This window comes from Ovis aries, chromosome X (genome assembly GCF_016772045.2).
Source record: "Ovis aries strain OAR_USU_Benz2616 breed Rambouillet chromosome X, ARS-UI_Ramb_v3.0, whole genome shotgun sequence".
Taxonomy (NCBI): domain Eukaryota; kingdom Metazoa; phylum Chordata; class Mammalia; order Artiodactyla; family Bovidae; genus Ovis; species Ovis aries.
In genome coordinates this window covers 78,129,626-78,152,479 of record NC_056080.1, presented here as the reverse complement: position 1 = coordinate 78,152,479, position 22,854 = coordinate 78,129,626, and the positions used below count along the sequence as shown (strand labels likewise).

Below are 22,854 nucleotides of genomic sequence, written 5' to 3'. Positions count from 1 at the left end.
GCAGTTCAAGGGACTCTCAAGAGTCTTCTCCAACACCACAGTTCAAAAGCATCAATTCTTCAGCACTCAGCTTTCTTTATAGTCCAACTCTAGTTTGTACATTTTGCTAAGTCACAGATAGATATGAAGAGAAGATACACTCAATCTTTGCTAAAGTTCAGCTTATTCTACACAAACAGCAGATTGGAGAATGCACAATAAGGCAGTGAATTTGCCATTCAGAATGGAGCCAGAGATAGGAAAATGATGATTAGTAAGGGTTGGGAGGGCAAGCAACATAGCACAGTAGAGTGCAACCAAATCAGGAACCCAGGAGAAGGCTGACTTCTGCTTTGAGCAAACTGCTATCCTGTAGCCTGAACTGCCTAACAAAATTTGAGGTTGCCAAGCAACTTTTTATTTTCCTATAGACTATCATGAAAATGAATAAAAAGACATTTTAAATGCCTTTGAGATTCTAAGAACCTCTTCAAATGCTCCAATTACATCTAATGTTAAAAGATTAAAGGCAAAAAAGAAACATATTGAACTTATACTAATATCTTTAAAATTATTTTCCATTTACCTGCTTGTTCCATGAAATGTTAAGAAAATTGCTGAAAAAAGTGAGGACAGTTAGGAAGGTGAGGGAGTTTCAGGACCAATTGAGTTAACACTAGGTTGGAAACAACAGACTTTATATAGCACTTATCATATGCCACACAGTTGTAAGTTCTTTACATATTTGCTTATTTAATATTTACAAAACACTTCAGAGGGAAGTAGCATCAGTATTTCCATCTTTCAAATGAGAAAACTGATTCACAGAAACTGAAAAATCTGTCAAATGTCAAATGAAAAACCTGTCGAAATTAACCTTCACAGCTAATAAGCCTTGAAGTTGGTATTTAAACTCAGGTATATTGACTCCAGGTTTCTTTAATGCAGATATTTTCAAAGTTTATAATATGCTAATATTTTCTGTGACTTTCCAAAAGAGGTAGAGAACACACTATTTTCTAAACTTTTGCAATAATGGAACTTGTTTTTACAGAATATCTATTAAAGAATCAAAAGACACCACTAATCCATAGAATGAAGTTTAAGAAAGGTCAGGGTCCAGGATCTAGAGGTACCCTCAGGAGAGACGGCATCGGCGGAGAGATTTAGAGAGAGATAAAGAATGTTGCAGATAAGAAAATAGAGGAGAGAAAGAGGCTGATACTCCTTGGTTTACACAGAAAGCCAATAAAGGCCCAAGACAAAGGACTTGCTCTGTTCACGTAGGCCGCAGGGAAGACTCCCTGTCTTCCGAGGGAGTAAAGATGCAGAATGCCTTCCCATTCAGGTCTTAGAAGCCCAGGCAGGAAAGTGAACGCAGAGAGCCTCTATGCTCCAAGGGATCAGCCTGAAAAAGAGAGTAAGAGAGAGAAAGAAAGAAAGACACGGGGGAACCAGGCTTTTGTAAAACTGGTCCTGGTCCATCACTTTATTTTTCAGGGAAGCTTTTATACCTTGACTTGTACATGGAGGGAAATGAAAGATGCAAAGTCATACAGAGTCAGCCCAAACATTATATCTGTTTTGTCTTTATCAAAACCAGGATTTTTTCTGCATACCTTTCCCATAAACAATGTTGTGTACATTATCTTCTGGACTTGGAGGCCTGTGAACATTTTATGACCCTCTTTTGATAAAGGCTGCTCAACCAGAAAACTTATTTCCCTTGAAGTGTTTTTTCTTTATATATCTAATCTATGTCAGCCTCAGAAAGTATTAAACAGAGTTACATTTCTCACGGAGCAAAGGTGCAGTGAGTTACAACAAAGAACAAACCAATTAGCTCAAAGGTCTGATGTGGTTAATTCTAAGGCTACACTTGTTTTTCGTACATTCCAACTATGTTAACTAATGTACTCCCAGGTGCACAGTGGATAACAGATATGGGAACTTAGCAGCAAGCATTGGCTCAACAATGAAATCATACACCAGCACTATTCTAATAGCTTTTAACTCTTTGAAAGGCTCTATATTTTTAGAATGTTTTAGGCTTCCTGGTGCCTCTCACAGTTGGGAGGCTGTGAATAATCACATGCGTAGCTGCAAGAGTCTGGATAAACCTGTCAGACAAGCTAGAATGCTAACAGGGGTGTTTGAATTGAAATACTCCTTTCATGCCCAAGAGACTTATTAGCTAGAGCCCTAAGTTGATTTTTTTCCAGAGAAAGGTGGTCAGAGATAGCCCCCTGTTAATGTCAGAAGAGTTGGTGAAAGGCATAAAATAGTAAGACAGACAGGTTCTGGGTTTGGAGTGGATGCTTGAGCAGGTCCAGGGGGCTCCCTCAAGGCCTGATCTCGCCTTTGCCCGTCAGGCCTCTTCCACATGACCTTGTCATGGGTGGGATCTCCTGTGCTGGCTCCAGGCAAAGAAATACTGTTATAAACCTTTTTTTTTTTTTTTTTAACTTGGATGCATGCTTAACTTAAACTATTTTGACACTATTTATTTCTGTTTTTGAAATATATATTTATATAAATACATATCAGGAATTTTTACATAGTTGTAAATTAAAACTTAGGAGTTTTCAGTTTACATAATGTTAACTACTATCTCAGTTTTCACAGTTTACATACAATTAAATGGCAATCCACTCCAGTATTCTTGCCTGGAGAATCCCATGGACAGAGAAGCCTAGTAGGTTACAGTCCACGGGGTCGCAAAGAGTTGGACACGACCGAGTGACTTCACCTTAATACAATTAACTACTACCTCATTGGGTTATACTTCCCCTTGGTGATATATTTTTAAATTAGAAATGTTCCAGGTTTTTAAGCATAGTCACTGACAATTATTATATTGCTTGTACCTCTTAATAGACCGTTTCTTTTTCATGAAAATTTGAGCTATAAAAATTATTCAAATGGTACACACAAGTTCTTATAGGTTATACATATCTCTAGGTACTTTATTTGAGCATTTTTATATAGTATTATAGAGTAGACATGTTGAGAGTTTCTAAGGTCTTGCAGCCCTGACCTCCAATTGGTCTGATTTTCAAACCAGAATTGGCACATCCAGCAAATATCATTGTAACTCTAGGGGAGGGTTGCATTAGACATAGATTAATGGTAACAAAACACCTCAAATTTCTGACATTAGGGCAAAGAGTAGCTATTCCCAGGAAGGCAGGGACCCAAGACAAGTTGAAGCAGCTCCTTCCACAGCCCTTCCATCCTCAAGTGCATGATTTTCCCATATAGACCATTCCACCAAATAAGAAACCAACCTACTAGTCTATGAAATAGACTCTCAGATATCAGTCAACTTCAAAAAGCTACAGAAATAATTAAAAGATAACACTTCATATACCAGAATGACCTTGAAAACTGTTGGACTAGTCAACTTATTTTACTTTTTCTATTTAATTTCATAGATATCCTTGACACTTTAAAAAATATATTTGGGTGTCAGCTTCAATAGCTCATCTACTAAAATTAGAACAAGACAGAGAAAACTGCCATGGCTCCTGCACAAAGATAAAATGTGAATTTGTGGGTTGGTCAATATTTTTGGTGATAGTTGCACAACAGTGTGACTGTACTAAATGCCACTGAATAGCAGTCATTTGTTACAATATAAATGTAGTAGTACAGTTGTTAAATTTGTAGACTTTATACCATGTATATTTTATCAGAGGAAGAGAAAACATAATTGGTCAAGTTAGTGACCTCTTACAAATTAAAAACAGATCAACATGGATGTAAAAGAAGAAAAATATTATTAACTTCTGGGATACTGCAAAATTTGTGGCTATTTTCTCCCATAGTTGCTCAAAGAAAGAATTTAAGTTTCATGTTGTGTGTGTTGCTGTTTGTTGTTCAGCTGCTGAGTCATGTCCAGCACTTTATGACCCTATGGACTGCAGCACAATAGGCTTCCCTGTTCTTCACCACCTCCAGGGCTTGCTCAAACTCATGTCCATTGAGTCGGTGATGCCATAAAAACATCTCATCCTCTACCGTTCCCCATCTCGTCCTGCCTTCAATCTTTCCCAGCATCACAGTCTTTTCTAAAGAGTCAGCTCTTTGCATCAAGTGGACAAAGTATTGGAGCTTCAGCATCAACATCAGTCTTTTCAGTGAATATTCAGGACTGATTTCCTTTAGGATTGACTGGTTTTATCTTGCACTCCAAGAGTCTCTCGAGAGTCTTCTCCAACACCACAGTTTGAAAGCATCAATTCTTCGGGGCTCAGCCTTCTATATCATCCAATTCTGACATCCATACATGACTACCAGAAAAATCATAGCTTTGACTAAATGAACTTTTGTCAGTAAAGCAATGTCTCTGCATTTCAATATGCTGTTTAGGTTTGCTATAGCTTTTCTTCAAAGGAGCAAGTGTGTTTTAATTTCATGGCTGCAGTCACCATCTGCAGTGATTTTGGAGCCCAAGAAAATAAAGTCTGTCACTGATTGCTCTATCTATTTGCCATGAAGTGATGGGACTGGATGTCATAATCTTAGTTTTATGAATGTTGAGTTTTAAGCCAGCTGTTTCAATCTTCTCTTTCACCTTCATCAAGAGGCTCTTTAGTTCCCCTTCGCTTTCTGCCATAAGGATGTTGTCATCTGCATGACAACATCTGAGGTTTCTGATATTTCTCCTGGCAATCTTGAATCCAGCATGTGATTCATCCATTCCAGCATTTCTCATGATGTACTCTGTGTAGGTTAAATAAGCAGGGTGACAATATACAGCCTTGACATACTTCTTTGCCAATTTTGAACAAGTGCATTTTTCCATGTCCAGTTCTAACTGTTGTATCTTGACCTGCATATAAATTACTTAGGAGGCAGGTAAGGTGGTCTAGCATTCCCATCTCTTGAAGAGTTTTCCGCAGTTTCTTGTGATCCACACAGTCAAAGGCTTTAAGTAGTCAATGAAGAAGAAATAGATGTTTTTTCTGGAATTCTCTTACTTTTTCTATGATCCAACAGATGTTGGTAATTTGATTTCTAGTTCCTCTGCCTTTTCTAAATTCAACTAGTACATATAGAAGTTCTCAGTTCACGTGCTGTTGAAGCCTCACTTGGAGAATTTTCAGCATTGCTTTGCTGGCATGTGAAATAAGTGCAATTGTACAGTAGTATAAACTTTCTCTGGCATCGCTTTTCTTTGGGATTGGAATGAAAACTGATCTTCCCAGTCCTGTGGCCACTGCTGAGTTTTGCTGGCATATTGAGTGCAACACTTTTACAACATCATTTTTCAGGATTTGAAATATCTCTACTGGAATTCCATCACCTCCACTAGCTTTGTTCATAGTGATGCTTCCTAAGACCCACTTGACTACACACTCCAGGATGTCTGGCTCTAGGTGAGTGATCACACCATCGTGGTTATCTGGGTCATTAAGACCTTTTTTGCAGAGTTCTGTGGATTCTTGCCTTCTCTTCTTATCTTCTGCTTCTTTTAGGACCATACCGTTTCTGTCCTTTATTGTGCCCATCTTTGTATGAAATGCTCCCTTCATATCTCTCATTTCTTCCCATTCTATTGTTTTCCTTTATTTCTTTGATTGATCACTGAGGAAGGCTTTCTTATCTCTCCTTGTTATTCTTTGGAACTCTACATTCAAATGGGTACATCTTTCCTCTTCTCCTTTGTCTTTCACCTCTTTTCTTTTCTCAGCTATTTGTAAGACCTCCTCAGACAACCATTTTGCCTCTTTGCATTTCTTTTTCTTGGGGATGGTTTTGATCACTGCCTCTTGTACAATGTTACAGACTTCCATCTATTGTTATGTATGCACTCTCTCTTTCAGAACTAACCCCTTGAATCTATTTGTCACTTCCACTGTATATTCATTGAGGATTTGATTTAAGTCAGACCTGAATGGCCCAGTGGTTTTCCCTACTTTCTTCAAATTTGAGTCTGAATTTTGCAATATGGAGTTCATGATCTGAGCCACAGTCATGCATGTTAGGCAAAATTAACTTCTATTTTAAAACCTCCTTTACTCTAACAATGGTGCCAGCAAGAATATATACAATATAACATATAGCCATTTGAATGTTAACTTTAATTTACAGAAACATGCAGCCACAGACAAGAGTCATATTCCTAGAAGAAAGCTAAAACAAATAGTGATCCATTAACTAAATTCAATTTTAGTTTACAAATCAATAATAAGAGTAATCAATCAAAGTGAAACATGCATTTAAATGATTTGGTACTGCACTGCAGCAGGTATCACCAATTAATAGAAAGGAGAGAGCATTAACAGAATTAATAAGAGAGAAAGAGAAACCAACCTAGCCAAGTTCAAATTTATAACAAAAATCAACTTTCCCTTAAGATAGCTTCCATATTAAAAGGAGGACCATATTTACTAAATTTGGTCACTTCAATTTACTAAATGTATTTTTGAAATGTGTATTTCAGGAACTCAGAATGTGTTTAAGAGAGATAGACTTATCACTGAGGATATTAATATGAAAAAGTTATCAATGGTTGTTATGGAATTTCATTTTCTCTACATGGTTTGTTCTGCTCACTGCAACTATAAGACTTTTCTTCCTGATGCATTTTGGAAAGCTAGTTTGCCTATGTGAAAAACCAGCAACATGCTTAAGAGTTAGATAAAGTAAAATATTTTATGTCTAGAAGACAAATTCAAGAGGAAAATTTCCTATCCATTTTCCTTTAGAAATAGAAGAAATGGGAATTTAGCCTCAAACAAAAATGTATTTTTGTCTAACATTGAACTTAAATTCTAACTCCTGTGTAGCAGCTAATGAAAACTCAAATATATTTTGTATTCATTAAAAGGTATCAAATTGCTACTACAAGAATATTGTTGTTTAGACACTAAGTCATGTCTGACTCTTTTGTGGTACAGACTCATTTACTGTTGCTAACCAGCCTTCTCTGTCCTGGGATTTCCTAGGCAAGAATACTGAAGTAGGTTGCCTTTTCCTAGTCTAGGGGATCTTCCTGACCCAGGGATTGAAACAGTGTCTCCCACATTAACAAATAGATTCTTTATCACTGAGCCAGCAGAGAAAATGAACATCTTGGGAACCAGTGAATTAAAATGGATGGGAACTGGGTGAATTTAATTCAGATGACCATACCTACTGCCGTGGGCAAGAATCCCTTAGAAGAAATGGAGTAGCCCTCATAGTCAACAAAGAGTCTGAAATTCAGTACTTGGTTGCAATCTAAACATGATAGAGATAATTTCAGTTCCTTTCCAAGGCAAACCATTCAACATCACAGCAATCCAAGTCTTTGTCCCAACCACTACTGTCAAAGAAGCTGACACTGAATGGTTCTCTGAAGGCCTACAAGACCTTCTAGAACTAACACAAAAAAAGGATGTCCTTTACATCATATGGGACTGGATTGAAAAAGTAGGAAGTCAAGAGATATCTGGAAAACAGGCAAGTTTGGCCTTGGAGTACAAGATGAAGCAAGACAAAAGGTAACAGGGTTTTATCAAGAGAACACTAATCACAGGAAACATCCTCATCCAACAACACAAGAGACCACTCTACACATGGACATCACCAGAAGGTCAGCACTGAAATCAGATTGACTATATTGTTTGCAGCCAAAGATAGAAAAGCTCTATATAGTCAGTTAGAAAAAGACCTGGAGTTGACTGTGCAAAGACCATGAGCTCCTTATTGTAAAATTCAGGCCTAAATTGAAAAAAGTAGGGAGAACCACTAGGCCATTCATGCATTACCTAAACCAAATCCCTTATGATTACATAATGGAGATGATGAATAGATTCAAGAGATTAGGTCTGATAGACAGAGTGCCTGAAGAACTATGGACAGAAGTCTCTAACATTCTACAGAAGGCAGTAATGCAAATCATTCCAAAGAAAAATAAATGCAAGAAGGCAAAATGATTGTCTGAAGAGCCTTTACAAATAGCTGAGGAAAGAAGAGAAGTGAAAGACAAGGGAGAAATGGAAACATATACTCAACTGAATGCAGAGTTCCAGAAAATAGCAAGGAGAGATAAGAAGGCCTTCTTAAATGAACAATGCTAAGAAATAGAGGAAAATAATAGAGTGGGAAAGACTAGAGATCTCTTCAAGAAAATTGGAGATATCTTGGGAACACTTCATGCAAGGATGGGCATGACAAAACAGTAAGGATCTAACAGAAGCAGAAGAGATTAAGAAGAGGTGGCAAGAATACACAGAAGATCTATTAAAAAAAAAAGTCTCAATGACCTGGATAAACACAATCGTGTGGTCAGTCACCTAGAGCTGGACACTCTGGAGTGTGAAGTAAAGTGGGCCTTAGGAGGTATTACCATGAACAAAGCTAGCAGAGGTGATGGAAGCCCAGTAGTGCTATTTAAAAGCCTAAATGATGACGCTATTAACTGCTGTACTCAATATGTCAGCAAACTTAGAAAATTTAGCAGTGGCCATAGGACTGGAAAAGGTCAGGTTTCATTCCAATCTCAAAGAAACACAATGTCAAAGAATGTTCAAACTACCATACAGTTGTGCTCATTTCACACATCAGCAAGGTTTTGCTCAAATTCCTTCAAGCCAGGCTTCAGTACTATGTGAACCAAGAATTTCCAGAGGTACAGGCTGGGTTTTCTAGAGACAGAGGAATCAGATCAAATTGCCAACATTCATTTGATCATGTAGAATGTAAGGGAATTCCAGTAAAACCTGTACTTCTGTTTCAGTGACTATGCTAAAGCTTTTGACTGTGTGGATCACAACAAACTCTGGTAAATTATTAATGAGATGGGAATACCAGACCACCTTGCCTGTCTCCTGAGAAACCTGTATGTGGGTCAAGAAGCAACAGTTAGAACTAGACATGAAACAATGGACTGGATCCACATTGGGAAAGGAGTATGACAAGGCTGTATATTGTCAGCCATATGTAACCCTGATTATTTAACAGATTGCAGAGTACAATCTGTGAAATGCCAGTCTGGATGAATCACAAGCTGGAATCAAGATTACCTGGAGAAATGTCAACAACCTCAGATATGCAGATGATACAACTCTAATGGCAGAAATTAAAGAGGAGCTAAAGAGACACTTGGTCAAAGTGAAAGAGGACAGTGAAAAAGCTGGCTTGAAACTCAACATTCAAAAAATTAAGATCACAGCATCCATTCCCACCATTTTGTGGCAAATAGAAGCAGAAAAACTGAAGTAGTGACAGATTTTATTTTCTTGGGCTCCAAATTCATTGTGGAAATTAACTGTAGCCATGAAATTAAAAGACACTTGCTCCTTGGAAGGAAAGCTATGACAAACCTGGACAGCATATTAAAAAGCAGAGAAATCACTTTGGAGACACTCTGTATAGTCAAAGCTACATTCTTTCCAGTAGTCATGGCAGGTAGGAAGATAGGCATGGACAATGAGAGGAGCCTAGCTGAAAAGGATGCAAACTGATCTCTAAACCCCACCTGACACACCCTGCAGAGCTTACAGATAGACTACAAAAATAATCAGAGACTTTGCAACTTCTGCACATGCACCCTAGGCACACACTGGATACAAACTAACCACTGGGGCTTCCCCAACTCTGGCACATGCACCCTTGATGTATAGCTGTGTCCTCAAGTAACCTTATGCAGCTAGATTAAAGTTTCGTAAATATTCTATACATACGTACATCTGAGTAAAACAGACTGAATTATGGGAAAGACCTGTGCAATCGAGCCTATTGCTATGTAACTGGCAACTGTCAATCAAAACTCTCAGTCCATGCCCATGTAGATGAATATGCAAAGGCCTTATTTTGCATGTGCCTAGATATGCTCCTTTCTCTGATTAGCCTTGAGTGCATGCCTATTTGCATTTTGCACAGGGCAGAAATAAGAGAATGAGACCAGGCATAGAAAAAGGGAAGCCAAGAAGGATTGTGACAACTCCTTCAGGGTCGGCCCACTCCCACATCTCGGGAATGTACTATCTGCTGTCTGTTTAATAAAAGATCTGTCTGCTTGAGCTGTAACTGAGCTGTAAACCACTTTGTTGTTTTAGATCCTTACTAAGAGGAGACAGGAGCAGAGAAATCCTGCCTGCTTGAGCTGTAATTAGTCTGTTGTTCCAAATCTTAGTTACAATAACATAAGAACTGAGTGAGAGAAATAAACCAACCTGACAGTGGGATACAGACGTGAAATTTGAACCACAAAGAAGGCTGAATACTGAATAATTGATTATTTCAAATTATGCTTCTGTAGAAGACTCCTGAGTGTCCCTTGGACTGCACAGAGATCAAACCAGTCAATCCTAAAGAAAATCAACCCTGAATGTTCACTGGAAGGACTGATGCTGAAGCTCCAATACTTTGGCCATCCCAATGCAAAGAGCCAACTCATTGGAAAAGACCCTGATGCTGAGAAAGATTGAAGATAAAAGGAGAAGGGGAAAGCAGAGGATGAGATGGTTAGATAACATCATCAACTCAATGGACATGAATTTGAGTAGACTCTGGGAGACAGTGGATGGCAGAGGAGCCTGGCATGTACATTCGATGGGGTTGCAGTCTGACACGACTTAGCAACTCAATAACAACAAGGAGAATATTAAACTTGATTGCAAATCACTTCTGTAAAGGTAATTGGTTTCCAAAAGATAATTGCCACTCATGGCTTGTAAGTAGATGGTTTTCACTTGTATATGCCATAAGTGCCAGAGAATCGGGTGTGCAATAAATTCTCCAATCTTATACTTATACTATCTTATACTCCAATATAGTAGTCCTCAAACATTGCCATGCTCTGTTGCTCAGAGAGCTACTACAATGATTCTGTTATCTGTGTTTAAAATTATAACATTTGCAGCCTAAATATTTATGTACTACTTAAATTAAACCCCTAAAATCTATCAAAGCATCTAGAAACAATGGTTGGTAAAAAAAATACTTTATGATAATTTGCATATTTATAAGAGTCAAGATATAACATATAACATCAAGAAAGACCTGAGAAAATTGCAAGGAGAGTGTTTCTTTCATGTGCCAAATTATGTCCCAAATTATGATTTTAAAAATACTGCAGGAGGAATCAGAAGGGATGCACCATAAAATTGGACTTTTCTATAGCTAGTTATATGCCCATATTACCCTCTTAAAGAATCTATATTCTTGTCTTAAAAATTAGGTTCACGGAAGCAGACATGATGTCCTTCAATAGGTAAATGGATAAAATAAAACACGGTACATCCAGGCAATGGAATATTATTTAGTGCTACAAACAAATGAGTTAGCAAGTCATGAAAAAACACGAAGGAACTTTATTTTTTACTTTTCTTAATGTTTATTTTTACTTTATTTTACTTTAAAATACTGTATTGGTTTTGCCATACATTGACAGCAATCTGCCACGGGTGTACATGAGTTCCCAATCCTGAACTCACCTCCCACTTCCCACCCAATATCATCTCTCTGGATCATCCCCATGCACCAGCCCCAAGCATCCTGTATCCTGTATCACTTTGTTTCTTACTTGATAGTATACATGTTTCAATGTCATTCTCCCAAATCATCCCACCCTCTCCCTCTCCCTCAGAGTCCAAAAGTCCGTTCTATACATCTGTGTCTCTTTTGCTGTCTCACATACAGGGTTATCATTACCATCTTTCTAAGTTCCATATATATGTGTTAGTATACTGTATTGGTGATTTTCTTTCTGCCTTACTTCACTCTGTATAATCGGCTCCAGTTTCATCCATCTCATCAGAACTAATTCAAATGTATTCTTTTTAATGGCTGAGGAATACTCCATTGTGTATATGTACCACAGCTCTCTTATCCATTCATCTGCTGATGGGCATCTAGGTTGTTTCCATGTCCTGGCTATTATAAACAGTGCTGCAATGAACATTTGGGGTACATGTGTCTCCTTCAATTATGGTTTCCTCAGTGTGTATGCCCAGCAGTGGGATTGCTGGGTCATAAGGAAGTTCTATTTCCAGTTTTTTAAAGAATCTCCACACTGTTCTCCATAGTGGCTGTACTAGTTTGCATTCCCACCAACAGTGTAAGAGGATTCCCTTTTCTTCACACCCTCTCCAGCATTTATTGCTTGCAGACACTGGATTGCAGTCATTCTGACTGGTGCGAAATGGTAGCTCATTGTGGTCTAGATTTGCATTTCTCTGATAATGAGTGATGTTGAGCATCTTTTCATGTGTTTGTTAACCAGCCGTATGTCTTGTATGGAGAAATGACTGTTTAGTTCTTTGTCCCAGTTTTTGATTGGGTCATTTATTTTTCTGGAATTGAGCTGCATAAGTTGCTTGTATATTTTTGAGATTAGTTGTTTTTCAGTTGCTTCATTGCTATTATTTTCTCCCATTCAGAAGGCTGTCTTTTCACCTTGATGATAGTTTCCTTTGTTGTGCAGAAGCTTTTAATTTTAATTAGATCCCATTTGTTTATTTTTGCTTTTATTGTCAGTATTCTGGGAGGTGGATCATAGAGGATCCTGCTGTGATTTATGTCGGAGAGTGTTTTGCCTATGTTCTTCTTTAGGAGTTTTACAGTTTCTGGTCTTACGTTTAGAGCTTTAATCCATTTTGAGTTTATTTCTGTGTGTGGTGTTAGAAAGTGATCTAGTTTCATTCTTTTACAAGTGGTTGACCAGTTTACCCAGCACCACTTGTTAAAGAGATTGTCTTTACTCCATTGCATATTCTTGCCTCCTTTGTCGAAGATAAGGTATCCATAGGTGTGTGGATTTATCTCTGGGCTTTCTATTTTGTCCCATTGATCTATATTTCTGTCTTTGTGCCAGTACCATACTGTTTTGATGACTGTGAGTTTGTAGTAGAGCCTGAAGTCAAGCAGGTTGATTCCTCCAGTTCCATTCTGCTTTCTCAAGATCGCTTTGGCTATTCGAGGTTTTTGTATTTCCATATAAATCTTGAAATTATTTGTCTAGTTCTGTGAAAAACACCACTGGTAGCTTGATAGGGATTGCATTGAATCTGTAGATTGCTTTGAGTATACTCAAAATGAGTATACTCATTTTCACTATATTGATTCTTCCAATCCATGAACATGGTATATTTCTCCATCTATTAGTGTCCTCTTTGATCTCTTTCGTCAGTGTTTTATAGTTTTCTATATATAGGTCTTTAGTTTCTTTAGGTAGATATAGTCCTAAGTATTTTATTCTTTTCGTTGCAATGCTGAATGGAATTGTTTCCCTAATTTACTTTTCTACTTTCTCATTATTCGTGTATAGGAATGCAAGGGATTTCTGAGTGTTGATTTTATATCCTGAAACTTTACTATATTCATTGATTAGCTCTAGTAATTTTCTGGTGGAGTCTTTACGGTTTTCTATGTAGAGGGTCATGTCGTCTGTAAACAGTGAGAGGTTTACTTCTTCTTTTCCAATTTGGATTCCTTTTATTTCTTTTTCTGTTCTGATTGCTGTGGCCAAAACTTCCAGAACTATGTTGAATAGTAGCGGTGAAAGTGGGCACCGTTGTCTTGTTCCTGACTTTAGGGGAAATGCTTTCAATTTTTCACCATTGAGGATAATGTATGCTGTGGGTTTGTCATATATAGCTTTTATTATGTTGAGGTATGTTCCTTCTATTCCTGCGTTCTGGAGAGTTTTTATCATAAATGGATGTTGAATTTTGTCATAGGCCTTCTCTGCATCTATTGAGATAATCATATGGCTTTTATTTTTCAATTTGTTAATGTGGTGAATTACATTGATTGATTTGCGGATATTGAAGAATCCTTGCATCCCTAGGATAAAGCCCACTTGGTCATGTGTATGATCTTTTTAATGTGTTGTTGGATTCTGATTGCTAGAATTTTGTTAAGGATTTTTGCATCTATGTTCATCAGTGATCTTTTTTTGTGGCATCTTTGTCAGGTTTTGGTATTAGGGTGATGGTGGCCTCATAGAATGAGTTCGGAAGTTTACCTTCCTCTGCAATTTTCTGGAAGAGTTTGAGTAGGATAGGTGTTATCTCTTCTGTAATTTTTGGTAGAATTCAGCTATGAAGCCATCAGGACCTGGGCTTTTGTTTGATGGAAGATTTCTGATTAAAGTTTCAATTTCCGTGCTTATGATGGGTCTGTTAAGACTTTCTATTTCTTCCTGGTTCAGTTTTGGAAAGTTGTACTTTTCTAAGAATTTGTCCATTTCTCCCAAGTTGTCCATATTATTGGCATATTGTTGCTGATATTTCCAAGGCAGTTCCCTCTGTTTAACTTCTTCTGTTTGCTGGTCTCTTCAGTGTCTGATTTCTGCCCTGACATAGAGGGGGCGGTGGTGGAAAAAAATTTTTTTTTTAGGCTCACTTGTTTAGTCGCACTCTGGGGAGGGGGGGATGCTGCAAACAAATAACACTTGTGAGTGCTCGCAGTGTCTCAGCCCCACTGGGCTTGCCCCTGCTCGCTGCACACATGCGCACACCACTCAGGCTCTACGTTGCTCTGCTGGGAACCATCTGAGGCCAGCCCTGGGCTGCATGTACCTCCCTGGTCTAAGCCGCTCAGGCTCGGCACTCAGGTAGCCCTCAGAGGCGCAGATTCGGTTGGGCCTCCCAGGTCCGTGTAGCTCAGGTGTTTGGTGAGTGCAGTCGCTGCGAATTATCACCTTTCCCATCTCTACTGCTCAGTTTTCTGGGTGTACCACTGGCATCCCTTCTCAGGCAGATGATGATTGTCCAGAACCCCCAGAAGTCTTAGTTAGCAAAGAAGCCTACTTGCATTTTGGTAGGTAATGTCACTCTTGGGCTGCAATTGCCCCCCTTCCAGCCCTTACGGCTCTGGCTGCCTGTCACCGGAGGGGGATGGTGTGCAGCCGGCTATTTCTGTTCCATCCTTTGTTCTGTGTGCGGTCCTGGCAGTGTCTTATGTTCGAGCTTTGCTCATGGTAACTATGCCGCAGTCTGGTTTGCTAGCCCAAGTTAGTTTGCTTTGGTTATGGGTGGGGCATTTCAGCTCAATTCTTACAAAGCACTGCAGCCCACACCTCCCGCACCTCCCTGCCCAGCCCCCACTTGCTAGTGGTGGATGCAGACGTCTGCGCTGCTTCTCCACTCTAGGAGTTACTGTTGGGCTTGTAATCTGTTGGTTTTCATTATTTATCTATTTTTCCTTTTGCTCTCTGTGCTTCCAAGGCTCGCCACAGACTCGGCAGCGAGAGTGTTTCCTGGTGTCTGGAAACCTCTCTTCTTACAATTCCCTTCCTGTGACGGGACTTCCTTCCCAGGACGGAGCTCCCTCCCTAACCTCCTTTGTCTTTTTTTTTCATCTTTTATATTTTTTCCTACCTGTTTTTGAAGACAATAGTCTGCTTTTCTGGTTGCCTGATGTCCTCTGCCAGCATTCAGAAGTTGTTTTGTGGGATTTACTCAGCATTGAAATGTTCTTTGGATGAATTTTTTGAGGGAGAAAGTGGTCTCCCCCTCCTATTCCTCCACCACCTTCTAATTAGTCAACATGAAGGAACTTTAATACATATCACTAAGTGAAAGAAACCAGTCTGAGAAGGCTACATACTATGTGATTCCAACTATATGACATTCTGAAAAAGGACAAATCACTGAAATAATGCAAAGATAAGTGGTTGTCAGGGATGGGGATGTGGACAAAAAGGCAGATCATGGTATTTTTAGGGCAATGAAAATTCTGTGTAATATCATAATGGTGTATGTATGTCATTCATTTGTCCAAAACAACAGAATGCACAGCACCAAGAATGAACTCTAAGGTAAAGTGTAGACTTTGGATTATAATGATGTGTTAATGTAGGTTTATCCTGAGTAACAAATGAACCATTCTGCTGAGTGATATTGATAATAGGGGAGGCCAAGTGCTTTTGTGAGGATGTAGGAGAGAAATCGGGATAGTATAGAGTATACAGGAAGTCTCTATACTTTTCTCTCAACTTTAAACATAAAACAGCTCTAAAAATACTGTCTTTAAAAATATGAGATTCAATTCATTAACTTTCAATGAGTCTACATAGAAAAATTACTTCCAAGATAGCCATTTATTGAGTTGTTATGTATTCTTTTTTTATTTTTAATATAAATTTATTTATCTTAATTGGAAGTTAATTACTTTACAATATTGTGTTTTTTATTTATTTTAATTGGATAATTGCTTTACAGTAATTTGTTGATCTCTACCAAAGATCAACATGAATCAGCCATAGGTTTGCCTATGTCCCCTCCCACTTGAACATCCCTCCCACATCCCTCCCCATCCTACCCCTCTAGGTTGTTACCAAACCCTGGTTTGAGTTCTCTGAGTCACACAGCAAATTTTCATTGGCTATCTATTTTACATAGGGTAATGCATGCTTATTTATATATTTATATATATATATGTTATATATACTGTGCATACATAATTATAATTATATGCTAATCATGTTGCTCCTATATAGGCTGTAATCTCTTTACGTGAAGAAATTATGTATTATTATTTTTTATATTATTCTTAACTATCTTACATTCCTTGGTGCTTGCCATAGTAGTGGGTACTTGGTAGTGCCCAGTAAACAACTGCAAAATAATCAAATGTGTATTCGAAGGGACAGGGCCAGGAGGTAGGAAAAGGTATAATTAAGTTGCTGAACAATAGTAATTTTGCATGATTCTCTAGTTTAGTTCAGTTCAGTTCAGTCGCTCAGTTGTGTTCGACTCTTGGCAACCCCATGAATCACAGCATGCCTCCCTGTCCATCACAAAATCCTGGAGGTTACTCAGACTCATGTCCATCAAGTCAGTGATGCCTTTGAGCCATTTCATCCTCTGCCATCCCCTTCTCCTCCTGCCCCCAATCCCTCCCAGAGTCAGAATCCCTCCCAGAGTCAGAGTCTTTTCCAATGAGTAAACTCTTCGCATGAGGTGGCCAAAGTACTGGAGTTTCAGCTTTAGCATCATTCCTTCCAAAGAAATCCCAGGGATGATCTCTTTCAGAATGGACTGGTTGGATCTCCTTGCAGTCCAAGGGACTCTCAAGAGTCTTCTCCAACACCACAGTTCAAAAGCATCAATTCTTTGGATCTCAGCCTTCTTCACAGTCTAACTCTCACATTCATACATGACCACAGGAAAAACCACAGCCTTGACTAGATGGACCTTAGTTGGCAAAGTAATGTTTCTACTTTTGAATATGCTATCTAGGTTTGTCATAACTTTTCTTCCAAGGAGTAAGCGTCTTTTAAATTCATGGCTGCAGTCACCATCTGCAGTGATTTTGCAGCCCCCCAAAATAAAGTCTGACACTGTTTCCACTGTTTCCCCATCTATTTCCCATGAAGTGATGGGACCAGATGCCATGATCTTCGTTTTTGGAATGTTGAGCTTTAAGCCAACTTTTTCACTCTCCACTTTCACTTTCATCAAGAGGCTTTTTAGTTCCTCTTCACTTTCTGCCATAAGGGTGGTGTCGTCTGCATACTATATCATCTTGATGATGAGACAAGGAGCTCCATCTTTTGGGGGCCTGTGAATTTCCACAGCTTTTCTACCTGTGAATAAGATACTATGTCTAGAACCAATAAAAAAAGAACAGAAACATCATCCCAGATTCGAGTTCTCTAAACTATGTTCTATCTATTCCCTTTCAATTTATTTTTTCCTTTTTCTTTGTTATCCTCCTATATCTTTGATATTGATGGAAGATTATGTTTCCATACCGTACTAATTTGTAGAAACAGAGTGGCATAAATCATGGCTTTCTCTAGTATCATTTCAATGTGATCTGTACCACCACTCTGTACCATTATTCTTTAGTGGTGCCAGTAACGAAGCCCCTTCAACTCTTCCAAATTAAACATCTTTTAACAAGTTATTACTCTCTACTTTTTTAAAAAAATAAAAAAAAACAATCTTAGTTTAGTTACATGTACTGTATGTTTTTTGACAATTGCCATACGTCTTAGAAAGACTGACACATTAAAAAAAAAAGTTACTCTTGCTGGTTACAATTGAATTGAGGGCATAAAAATTCTAAAATATTCCATATAAAATAATCAGATATTTTAGTTAGAATTTCTGCTACCCAAAATTTCAAACACATCAGAGTTTAACCAGCATTACTACAAACTCATACGTCATGAATCTAAAAGGGGTATCTTGAGTCCATAAAATGAACTAAGAATTTCACAACTCACATTTTTATAGTTCTACATTCCTTCTTAGACTGACTACCTAAAGAATGTCCTAAGTGATACCCCAGCCTCTAATTCTTCCCCTGCTGTATATCTAATACATATTTCTCAGTAATATTTTAATAGCATTATTTTCACATTCCTCACTCACACCAAAAATGTTTAGAAGTTCACTACTGCCTATAGAATAAAGTCCAAAACTGTAGTTACAACTTCCCACAGTGTGTTCCCACCCATCTCTACAGGTAAAGCTCCACTTTTTTCCATTATATACCACATATTATAATTAGACTGAACACTCTGTTGCCCATACAAACTCAGTACTAGCTCATCTTCACATCTTTATAGATTATATCTTTTCTCTGGAATGCTTTTATTCCTGTCTTGACAACTTCAGCCTAAACAATCTTTAAAGCACAGTTTAATGCCATTCCCAAAAGCTTTAATTCCTACTACTGGAAATCTCTTCTTTGTAGGTTCCCACAGTACTTTACATAGACACATTCATATGAACATACTTATTACTTTCTGCCCTATTATGAGTATGTCTATAAGGAGCCCTCATTTTCCTACCTAAAACTAAAAGTAAATTTTTGCAACCTAAAAGGTTGTGATATTTTAGTTTTGTACTCATAGCAGGATACAGAATGCTGTCTTGCAGTAGGCAGTACTTGATAAATATGTGTCTAATGAATTTACCATTCTATAGAAAGAAGTTTATTAAAAACATTATAAAGATCTTTGATACTCAGAATGTAGTCATATAGGTGGGTAAACAGTACTCACATACACTCATATGTACATTGACCTCAAACACCACTTTTTTCTATTTAACTAAGCTAATCACAATGTATTCTCATGTCTCTTTTTTCTTTTACGTATCATACAAATTCCCTTATAGTTTACTTAAAATAGGAAATAAAGAATGAAAAATATATAACATTCCTAGTGGTTTTAAGATATTTTTTAAACGAAGTTTTTACTAAAATAATATCTATGGAGAAAAATTGTTTTCCCTTGATTAGTCATGGAGTAGCTATGACTAGTGAGGAGGAAATTATATTACAAATGAACAGCTTTCTGTTATCAAATTACAAGGTATCTTCATCCAAGGACCTAAAAAAGGCAGCAAACTGACCAGTTAACATGCTTCCACTGACCTGGAGGGATTTTTTTCCTGTTAATAGTTTCTTAAAAATGCTTCCTTTTGATTCTTGTCTCTGACACAAAAATGATTGTCCCATTTAACCAGTCTTCTATCACATATATCAGAGAATCCTATTTACTCACACACTACTGGAACATTAAACACAATAGCATGATTCTCTCTAGAAGAAAAATTTAAAGATTGGCTTTTTTTTTTTTTTTACCCTAAAAGGGGGTTGAGATCAAAAGCTAACTTTAATAGATGTTTGACTAAGGTCATACTCCCAGGAAATGGAACACAGAAGATGAAGGAAAAGAAATAGGTTTTATTTTTGATCTCAGTCAAATCCATTTGACATTGTTTATCTTTTATATAATACTTCAGTTTTAGGTGATATTATGACTGAAATGAATTAGCTTTTTTCTTGAGGCTTTAATAGCTCGGTATTACTTTGATGTTTAGCAAAGTTTAGTAAAACAGATTCTTGCTTTTTTTAGCTAGTAATGCAATAATAGTTGCAAATATGTTTTCTTAATCTACAAGTGCCACTATCATATGATAAACATGATATATCTTCAAAAATGTAAAAGAGAGCTCAAAATCCAAAATTTTACTATGAAATACTCTTCAAAGAAAAGCATCATTGAAGCCGCCACAAATTTGTAAATAGTAAAAGATATTCTTATTTTTGAGTACACTTGATTTTTCAGAACTGGAATGCGTTTATTGTTACTTTGTAGCTCATCATTGGACAATGCCAATGTAAAAGAAAAAAACAAAAGCTATTATTGAACACCCACTACTATACATCAAGCACCATTTAGGAACATTATATACATTATCTCATTTAATCTTCAAAACAACTCTGTGAAAATGCAAGGATTATTACACTAATAATAAAAATGAGAAAAAGTGAGAGTGAAATAAACTGATTAGATTTGTCAGATCATATAGTGAATAAGCGATAAGGCATAACTTTGAATCAAGCTTTATCTAACTCTAAAGTTCTATTATTTCCATTCTGCTCTTTAGAATTGTTGTTACAGTGGTAAAGATAGCTGCCTTCCATTCTGCTTTTTAACTATTAAAATGATAAAACAAAAATGTCTTTTTCTTAGTTCCATGAATTAGGTGAATTAAAACTACACTATATATATATATATATATATATATATATGTATGTGTGTATATATATATATATATATATATATATATATATGGGGCATTATTTGAGATGTGTGGAAGAGTTATACTGTTTATCAAGCACTTGTCAAAATAATCCATGCCCCTGAAAATTTACTTTTGTCAAAGGCTTACAGATTATCACCCTTAAAATTTAGGATATTGTGCTTTATTTAATTATTCTAGTAATTTTCTCAATGTGCCACTTCTCTTTAGCAGGTGCAAGCTGTCTATAAATATCTACATGTCATAATGCTTTATAAAAAATAAAAAGAGATTTCTAGGTGACAGCTTCCCATAATCCATCAGAAGACTACTCAGTGGAGATTTTTTTAAGAAAAGGATCACCACAAAGATAAGTTACAGTAAAAAGGAGCTTGAGTTTCCAAATTAATAGATTAGCAAATGATTTTAGAAGTGGAAAAAAAAGTCAAATGAAATATCATATACAATAGCCTCTTTTTAACAGATTTTAAACTTCTGAACTTTATTAAAAGAGAGACCCACAGATCCTATGTCACACTAACCTCGAAAATTATGGATGTCAATCAAAAAATTGAGGACTCTCTGTACTGAAAATTGACAGCTACCCAGAATTGGAGGTCCGTGCAAATCTACTTGTCTTTGAAAAACATATAGTGGATTAATATATTCTCTTTTCTCTCCCTTCTTTTATTTACTTTGCTTGTCAAAAGATTATGCAGTGCCATTTTTTATTCTCCTGACTGTCCCCACTCCGCAGTCCTCTATCCTAGCACTTTCATAGTCCATCTCAATCACAAATCAGAAGGCACAGTGGAGAAAATAGCAAAAGAGTTTTCTGACTCTTCTCTGAAACAAATTGAAATTTAAACATCCTAAGGATACAAGGCTCAAATTAAAATACTTTTGAAACTCAGATATTACAATGTTTGGCATTCCCATTTTCAAAAGAAAAACAGACTAATAGGTCAAGGAATCATTGAGAGTTTTTTTCCGACTCTTCAAGGTGAATAAACTCTAGTAGAGGGAAGGATGTAAAAGACTGAAAGCATACTATTAACATACACTGGTTATCTTCTCTGATGCCTTTTTTATGAGAATGATGGTGAGCCAGCTAGGAAACACTGCTATCTATGTTGCCCATGGAGAAGGAAGAATTATTCTCCATATTTCAAAACAATTAGCCAACTCTAATTCAGAAAGTGACAGGGAGCCAAGCACAAGTGACAGTCTCAGCAGTTACTTGATTGATGAGAAAAGGCCATTCAATTTCATATCCTTTGTCTATGTAGAAATTTAAAGGTAACTAGATTTTCCATTTTAAAAGTTATGACCATAAAGGAACAGTTAACAGTTGACTGGAATGATTTTACCTTTAATGACAAATGGTGGAGGTGGGGTAAAGGGAAATGAAATATATCAATCAGTAAAGATCTGAATAAAGCTAAATTCAACCACTTTAACCCTATGGATATTTGACTGAATAAGCCTGAAAAATTATCTTTCAAATAATCATTGTTATGTTTCCCTTATCAGAGTTAAAATTTGCAACCTACATAAAGCAGTCACTGAGTAAAAAACAAAACAAAACAAAACAAAACAGCTTTTGTTGCAATTTTTTGAATAAAAAAACTAGTCATGAAGATGGTGGAGGAATAGGATGGGAAGACCACTTTCTCCCTCACAAACTCCTCAAAAGAACATTTCAACGCTGAGCAAACTCCACAAAACAACTTCTGAATGCTGGCAGAGGACATCAGGCAACCAGAAAAGCAGACCATTGTCTTCAAAAACAGGTAGGAAAAAATATAAAAGATGAAAAAAAGAGACAAAGGAGGTGGGGAGGGAGCTCCATCCCGGGAAGAGAAGCCCGTGCTGGGAAGGGAATTTTAAGAAGAGAGGTTTCCAAACACCAGGAAACACTCTCCCTGCCGAGTCTGTGGCGAGCCTTGGAAACACAGAGGGCAACATAACAGGAAGGAAAAATGAATAAATAATGAAAACCAACAGATTACAAGCCCAACAGTAATTCCCCCAGCAGAAAAGCAGCACAGACGCCTGCATCTGCCACTAACAAGTGGGGGCAGGGCAGGGAAGCACGGGAGGTGCGGGCTGCAGCGCTTTGTAAGAATTGGGCAGGAATGCCCCACGCGTAACCAGAATGATCTAACTTGGGCTAGCAAACCAGACTGTGGGATAGCTACCACGCGACAAGCTCAAACATAAGACACCACCAGGACCGCGCACAGAACAAAGGATGGAACGGAAACATCCGGCTGCAGACCATCCCCTGCTGGGGATAGGCAGCCAGAGCCTTAAGGGCTGGAAAGGGGCAACTGCAGCCCCAGAGAGACTTTACCTACCAAACTGCAAGCAGGCTTCTTTGCTATGACTT

General features: G+C 37.5%; 1 protein-coding gene and 1 non-coding gene across 4 annotated transcripts in view; one reads left to right on the top strand and one right to left on the bottom strand.

The window, feature by feature from the left end:
- DACH2 (dachshund family transcription factor 2) overlaps positions 1 to 22,854 on the bottom strand; it is a 697,738-nt gene that overhangs the window by 292,003 nt on the left and 382,881 nt on the right. The gene's annotated exons all lie outside the window — the stretch shown is intronic.
- LOC114111807 (U6 spliceosomal RNA) lies at positions 3,449 to 3,551 on the top strand. The gene has a single exon (XR_003587550.1). It is a non-coding gene; the product is annotated as a U6 spliceosomal RNA (small nuclear RNA).